Genomic DNA, 8,735 nt, shown 5'->3' with positions numbered 1-8,735 from the left:
GAGAAAAGAAGCAATAGATATTTTACGACTTATTTTTGCATTCAAAAGTTATTAAATCTTTTCTCTTGTCATATTAAACTAATTTTAATGATGCGGTATTATCAAGAGAAGAGCCATCGTATATATATTTTAGTTCCGGCTTAAATTCAACGCGATATAATCTGTTGTAATTGAAACTTACACCGCACGACTGAGCCACGTAGAAACGCTACCCCTATCCCCTATATCGGAATTCGCTTCGCTCCCCGATCGAAGGAATGAAAAAATTCCATTGGAACAAAGAACTACCATTCTTATTCATGATTTTCATTTTGTTGTCAAGGACAGCAATTAATCTTGTTACGTGCATCATGTACAATCTGATAGAAATATATTTTCTTTATTGAAAGCATAAAAAGTATTAAAAATAGCAAATATTGTTATTGATTGACTTCGATGTTAACCACCTATAGCCGAGATGGATATTAAATAAACGCTCTTCAAAATGGAATAACTATTTCATTACTGATACTTAAACAGCATACTTTTCTGTGGGATGCTAGAAGATTTACGGGGGACATATTGAAATGTCATCCTCCAATTTTGATGAAATTTGGCAGAGACGTAATTCTCATAAAAATATTTGACACGTATTTGTTTTATTATAGGTACGCAGTTGCGCTCTACTGTTGAAGTGCTATGTACGTGGCAAGCGTGAAACAAGAGAAGTATTTTGAAACAGCAAAACACAGCGAGATTCTCATAAAGGCAATAGTAGAGAATCGTTGGGGGCTGGATGCGTGCAACACGTGGCGGCTCGTTGCGCGGCTGAGACACTTGAATTAAATTGCAAGCTAAGATGAAAATATGAGAATTAATGCCGTTCTCAAATTTCGGTTTACGCAGCCACCGGAAGCACTCGACGTAAAATTGCAATCGCGACGCTACGCGGTCGCCCAGGAGGATTTCGGTTGAATGAAACGTTTAATTAGCAGAAGTGGCTCGTTGCAAAGCTGCACTCTTAACCACTAATGCTCCAAACTGCAGTAGCTTTAGTTACCTTCCTTGATTATCGGCAAGAACACCTTTTAATGGTTTATGAAATTTTGACTGCAGTTTCGTGAACTGAACCACATTTCACGTTACGTTCGACTTCAAATCATTCACGTACATGCCAATTGCGTTTAGATAAAACGAACACTTTTTCTTACTACGCTTCAACTAAATTCAAATTATATAAAGATTTACTCACAAATTGTCAACTGCTATTCGTAGAAGAGAAACACGAAATAGAAGCAACGAACATTATTCGATTGGTCCAAATGCACTATTATACTTCTATAAAATGGTTCCGCTTAAAGTTGCATACATCGTATGATCGCGCACGAACATGAGAGATCTCGAAGATAAGGTGAAACGTACGACGGTACGTGTCCCGTTCGAAAAATCAGAGGTCATCGGCCAGGCGGAACACGGACGAGATATATGTGTCGCGGTAAAAAGGGGAACTCGAAAATCGTCGTGGAAGACACAAATCTCGCGTGCAACGAGCGCTAGGATCTCCCAGTTCCCATTATTCCAGGATTTTGTGTATTACCCATAACGAATACATCCCGAGATAATAAAATAGAAAACCACCCTTATCTCTTTCTCTTTATGGTCACAATACCAGCCTCTTACAATGTTTGCCATTGTACGTACGTCGAAGCTCTGATAAAACATTTTTATTGTCCACCTAGTATCGATTCCGTCTATTCTGTACCCCTTAAAGACACAATGTGTCAACTGAACACAGTTATCTAACTGCAAATTCATATTGCAGAGTTTTATTAGAATATAATGTACACATAACAAACTCTTGTTTTGTTACATTTTGCAAATGTATATTAGCATGTCAGGAAATACTGTCGTGTTCTGTCCCGTGTCTCCGCTTACAAGCTATTTTTATGTTAATTCGTGTGTCTCCAATTGGAGTTTCAAAATGCATCTACAACATCCTCTGGTGTACATTCTAATATGTAATATTTTTATAGTATCGTTCTGATGCAAACTACTATTTTTCTTTCAAATATACATACAATCGCGAAACCTTCAAACGCGTCCTAGTTCTTAATTTTCTAACGCGCATTTTCACTTAACTTTTACTCATTTTCCTTTCCATAAAACAAACGACGACGTCAAGCGTTTAATTATATCACAATCATCAGTCAATAATTTATTTACGCACTCAAGCACATTCTACGCAGACATCGTCTACTAAGTTCAATCAGCGAGCGACGTACTTACTCTTCCCATGCCGATTCGTAACTCCGCGAACTTTCATTTAGTTCTCGGATAGAAGGGAAGGGGAAGTCGTGTGCAATAAAATCGTCGCAAGGAACCCAGGTTGAGCGGCGAAATTTAATCCGCTGCCTCAATGAAACTCGTATTAGTCCAGGACACAATTTCACGCTAATTTCCCAGCCTAGCCGCGGCCTCGCGTATCTACTTACTCGCCCCGAGGAGATGAATCTACCGACAAATGTCTTCGCGTTCACCGAATCTCAAGCCTGCAAGTCTTTTTAGCAGACTGCGTATGCCTTTCCTGTTTTTCCTTCGAACGAGGAGTAGAGATTTACGATTGTTAAAATATTTACTATAAGATCGGTAATATTATCTGTTTTTTCACTTTTTTAATCTAAGTAAAAGATGATAAAAACTACTCCAAAGATATCTGATAGAAGTACATGTATAAACATAGTACACTTTTATTTATGTCCCATCTAAAAAGAAAATATATTTGTGAGAATCCCGAAGAGATCGATTTCAGTAACCACGCTGTACTGTTGCGAGTGTCTAGGGGCTAGTCAAGTGGGACACACTGGTGGCTGAATCGACTATTTGAGTACAGTGAATCTACCGAGGCCAATTTAGCGATTGAACTATCCGAGGCGGAGAATCAAAACTACACAGACGAGTCTTTTTCTCAAGCGGGGAAGCGGGTAATCTCTGTAACCTACCGACTTGTATATATCATTACAGAGTCAGGGAGAGAGGGAGCATCGACACGACACCATTGATAAAACCACCGTACTTGAATTTACGTGCGTATCGGCCAGCTCCGTGATTCTTGTATGTATTGTACAGCGGTAAGAAGGTTACGTTATTGCGCTTGCCGTTTCGAGGTTCACGGGCCATAGAGCAACGGATCGGGGCAGTAACTTTGCTGCGACAGTCGGCAGTGAGCTTACCTTTGCGGCAGTAAAATAGTGGTACGTAATAGCTACAAAGCAACGGGAGGATCTTCGTTCACTGAGAAAGTGAGAAGGACGGGCATGGCCTGGCTTGTTTAGGTTTAGGCTTGGTTTTGCTCCCTTCGTTTTTGTCTTCATAGGATTCGCTCTTTTGTTACAGCCTATTAAACGAATGATCCTATTTACATCAGTGGTATATTCACGGTCTCAACTATGTATGTATGTGTGCATTTACTTACTTTTAACATGGCCACGTTAACAAGTAAGCGGAATTTTGTTTTGATTTTCGTTCTTGTAAGATTTTGTTTTTCCCCGCCATGGAGATATGTGTTTAACATTAAACCTACCAGAACGGTCAAATGACCGCTTTAGAAATTATTTTTTATTATATTATTTAATTATTACATGATAATTATTTTGTGTTTTATTGCCTATGCTATATTCTGTATTATCTATAATCAACTGGAAAAGAATATAATGTTTATTTGAAAGCGGTCATTTGACCGTCATCGGTAGAAATAAGTATATACAATAATATATCGGTAACTTTAGCGTTAAATAATTGTTATTTATGAAATATTTTTATCAGAGAGAAACGTGCTATGGCGTTAGAGAAATAATAAGAAAATTATGTATATGAACTCACTAATGCTCTCAATGTTTTTTAAATTCAGCGTAAAAATGATCAGGATAATGAATAAATAAATAAGATTATCTGTTGCATTGTATGTTGATCTATTGCATTGAATGTAAATAATTCACTAAATGCTGTAGATAATTTATGTATATTATTGATAGATTCTTGTTTAGGCAGCCTAACAGGATCTTAGATTAAACAAACGCCTATAAATGAAGAAACTGTTCATACAATTCTATCTCCTCATACATATATTTTATTCAAGAATAGAAAAGATTTCGTTGCAACGAGAAAATCAGTCCTCGAAAAATTTGTATTACGTAATTGTGTGATTTACGATTAAAAGAAGAGAATTAATCTCAACATTTTTGTTCATATACTAATAATCTTTCTATAAAATTTCTCTTCCTTTATTCAATGCATTATCCACCAATTAATGTACTTTAATTTAATAGCCAATTTCTTGGGGGACGAATACAATGCAGGCAAAGCGTTCTTCGTCAAGCAAAATTTCCGACATAATTATCAAAGGATTAGTGGGTAATTAACTATAAATTATACTGAGAAATAATTGCTTGTTTCTCTCGTCCAGAAACTAATATTGAAATTATTATATACGTATCTCGAAGTGCACATAAATTTTATGAAATTTTATCATTGTAATCTTCAAATATTTTCAAATTCTAAATCTCTTCCTAATTTAATTCTTAATACAGATTCGTACTATATGATTAGTATTTATATAAAATACACATATATTATATTATCCACTTTACAGGATATTGTTACCCTTTTAAATTATCTCTATTTGTGTATAAAATAACAGTTACCTTTGAATGTATTATTTATGCACAAAATTACTTATTTCTTAAAGTGTTAAGCAAAGGATTGGAACACTCGGACCCCTGGCGAATCTGTAACCGCAAATCGGACGATAGTTCATTATGCTAATTAAAGTTAACCAAGTATCCCGGGAACGTGCGGCTGGTATTTTTGAAACGCTTCCCTCTGTTTCTGCTCTTCTTTGGTCGTTTTTCCTGGCGGCGCGGCGCAGCATGGCGATCTTAGTACGTCCGCACATTTTTCTTCGAACCATGTATCCGACCGCTGCGGTCGAGGGTTGCGCTTTATTCGTTCAGCCCCGATGACCCTCGTTCGATCGCGTTCCCCAGAACCTGGTAAAAATTCAGCCGGGAACAACCATTAGTTTAATATCCTATGCCGTTTGCGGAGACCTTTTAATGGAAACGGTATTAATTAGCAATATAGTAAACGAATTTTATGAATCATTAATTTTAATTCTCTGATCTCATGAATGTTCTACTTTATAAACTTGATTACATGTACCACTGTTGGATAAATAGGATAGAAAGCAAACGGTGATTTCAATAAGCAAACGGATTTAAATGTTTGTGATAAAATCGAGGCAGCGAATGAACGATTTTCCAAGAAAGCCAGAGATGAAATGCAGACGTTTTGCGCCACGGCTTAATTGAATTTCAATGCAAAATTTGCAAAGTGGAGAGAGAAAGTGTACTGCGCCGACTTTCCAATATGTTTGCACGAGAGGAGCGGGGCTTGTGACCTCGGTGGAAATAAAATTTTTTGGCAACAGTTCAACGACAACAGGACCAATAGGACCGAGTCCGAGTACGTAGCGCTCTTCAATTAACTGGCTACAAATATTCCCGGATGATTATAATTTCAACGGTTCTCTAGAAACTAGGACACTCAATGAATGAGTCCATTGGAACTCGTCTATCTTCTTCTTTTTTGTTATTCTTAAAATAATCGTAAGTAAAGCATTGGAATTTTTACCTCCTCAAAATATATGTATTAATTTTATGGAGTGAATTAATGAATATAATTTGAAACAATTATTTGATGATTTTAAGATGTCATGTATGAATTTTGAATTCATAGCACTTATTGACAAAATTTACTTTTATAATTTAACAAAGCAGAATTCGTCTCTTTAGGAGTTTATATACAATCAATGAATACGATTATATTTTTACTAATTAATAGCGAGCATCTAATTTTAATGCAACGCTAAACGATCACATTAACAGCCCAATTTTCTGCAATTAATTATATACCTAAACGTACACTTTGATAGCCCCTGAATATAACATATGCAGTTAATTATCAATTTATATTCCAGCCATTAACTCTATCATCGACGACAAATAATCGATTAACGTTTTACATATTCGTCAACGTGAAGTCAAAAAAGAAACTAATTAAAAAAGACACCACCGAAGAAGACGAAGAGAAAATCCGTTTAGATTCATTAGAGAAATTGACAACCTTTTTACACGTTTGCAATATCATTAAAGAAGAATTAAACATATAGAAGCTATTAATTTATCTTTCAAAAGACAAGCAATTTTAACATGAACGGATGCCAATTTGTATGGACAGTTCGTTCGCATTGCTTCGAAGCTGTTCACGAAGGCGTTAGTCGGAACTGGGACGATCGTGCGATTTTGCATAAAAATTGATCCTGACCGGTCGGCGGCTCGGTGACCGGTAGGTATCGGAGGTTCATAAATAATGCGACCATCAGCAGGAATTATCAGCACGGCAGAGAAACGTCAGCGTGCGGGCAGTGGAATGGCTTGTAATCGTGACACGCCACACGTCGCCGACTGGATTTTACGGTCGAAATCGACACGGGGTACGAGCTTTGCACGTCAACGGGCGTACAGCTAATTCCCGGCCCGTGCTGCCTTTCCACGAGCAAAGTCGTCCGTCTCCCGATCGCTTTCCAAGCCGAGCGAGCGAGCGCAGCCAACCACCCTGGCGCGCGGCAGCTCCGGGGATAGAATTCACGAGGAATCAATCGATGTTCGTAGATCGAGCTTTCCACGCCCGATCGGGATTTCCTGTGGCGGTTCACACGTACCCGCTCGTTTCCTCTCGTGCCCTCCCGCCGCTCCTCAACCCTGCGACTACGGGCCGAAGGCCGAAATGTTAACAGGGAGAGAACGGAAGGGAAGAGACCGTGGGAGACGGAGAGGTCGAAAGAGAGAGAGACAGAAAGAGGAGGGAGATGCGAACGGTAGCTTGCACCCATGCGAGAGGGTAGTGGTACATGAAGACAGCTTTTGGCCGTTATCGAGCCCGATTCCAGCCCCGTCGTTGGCCCCCTCCAAACCTTCCCTCCACGATCCCCGTACCTTGGCAGTCTCTACCTACTGCCCTTATCGGCTCAACAAATTTAACTTGATTTCCTATACGGACTTTGCGGAGCTCCGGGGAAATACAGAGCCGGCTTCGGCCCGTCTACGTCTAAACTCGCTTTACGATAAGGGATAAGCCTCACTCCACGTCCAACGGCCACCTTTTCTACCTCCCCTCGCTCTTCCTCTTTCACTCTCTTTCTCCTCTTTCTCGGTTGCTCTTGGCGTGTCTTTGGTAGCCTGGACGACTGTAGCACTATCACACGGGCAGCGTCCCTCTTCATTCACCGACGTCGAATCCTCTTGACCCGGCTGGCCGGTCGACCGGCCAACTTTTCGCCCGCGGAGGATGAGAAAGCCGAAGCAGAACTTTTCGAAGTAGTATGGTTTCGTTTCGCGCCTGAAAAAGATCCGGCGGGCCAATGGGATTTCTCAAGGGCGGCCAGAAACGTGCCGCCGTGCTTTCATTTGTTCGGGAACAATCAGGAATGACCCAAGCGCGGATTCAAACAGGCTTGTACAATTCTTTACTAAAAAAACTGTCAGCTTTTTAATTAGGTTTTCAAAGTTGTCGCAGTTAATTCGATCGCGCAGCAACAGCCTGTACAGTCGTCGAAGCATAACGCCATAATTGGAAAGAAAAGTAGGATGAGAAGAGCCCCAGATGAGACTAAATTAAGTTCATCACGTGAAAGTTTCGCTTGCAGACCGAATAAATTCAATCACGAATGGTTTCAGGGACGTACCTACGTCGCTGTCGCGTGCATCCAAAGCTTACCGCGTTACCGCTATATTAAACATCGTACAGCCAGTTTGAAATGACGGCTCTCCGGAGAGGCGGAAGCGCGCAAGAGTCGGAAAGACAGCGCAGCGCGAGGAGGGTGGCGTCGCGTCGCTTGCGAAGGACGAATAGAGAGGGTGAGAGAGTGAACGTGGCGTATGGTACACGCAGTCTGGCGCATAGTCTCTGTATAATTCAGTCATATCCATGCTAATCCCACCGGCCGGCCCGCGTTATTCTTCATGATGGATGCACAGCCACCAGAGAATTGCCCTTTTCATTGAAATACAACTAAAATTAAACTCATTTGCTGCCCCCTCGTGGATTTACGGGCATGCCACGATGATACCCGCCACGTCGCGTCGCGTCGCCTCCTATCTTATGCGCGCTTTCTTCCGTTAAGTATACTCCCGCGTGTTTCCATGACGGGAATCAACGACTATACATACACTTCCATCCATAGCATGTACGTGCATTGCGTACTGTACAGATTGTGAAATGTAAAACAACTGTTGCTCTAAAATTGATGATGAAAATTCTGAAATCGTTATACTATTATTATCTTTACGACATGTGCTTTACTGTAAATTATACGTTTTTGATTTACAGTGTATACAGTCAGTAGTAAAACTAAACACGAGATTTTTAATTGAACAACTTTCTTGAAATTGGACCAAATGACAGGTTCTTTTTAGGAAGCTTGGATTAGTTTAATTCTTCAGAGTAAAATTTCGTTGCAGTCCCAGATAGAAGACATGGAAACAAATCTTTATTATTTCTTCTGAATCCCTACCGATTTCAATTTTTACAACATCTTCTTATACAAATCGTCTTATGAAATAATCCACCAAACTTCTAAAACATTCAAATCGTTCGGTCTAATTTTAAGAGTTCTTTTAACTTATGTTGTATCAGTTTTC

The sequence above is a fragment of the Ceratina calcarata genome, unplaced genomic scaffold, assembly GCF_001652005.2.
Source record: "Ceratina calcarata isolate Rehan_Ccalc_2016 unplaced genomic scaffold, ASM165200v1 scaffold145.2, whole genome shotgun sequence".
Taxonomy (NCBI): domain Eukaryota; kingdom Metazoa; phylum Arthropoda; class Insecta; order Hymenoptera; family Apidae; genus Ceratina; species Ceratina calcarata.
This window is presented reverse-complemented; position numbering follows the sequence as displayed.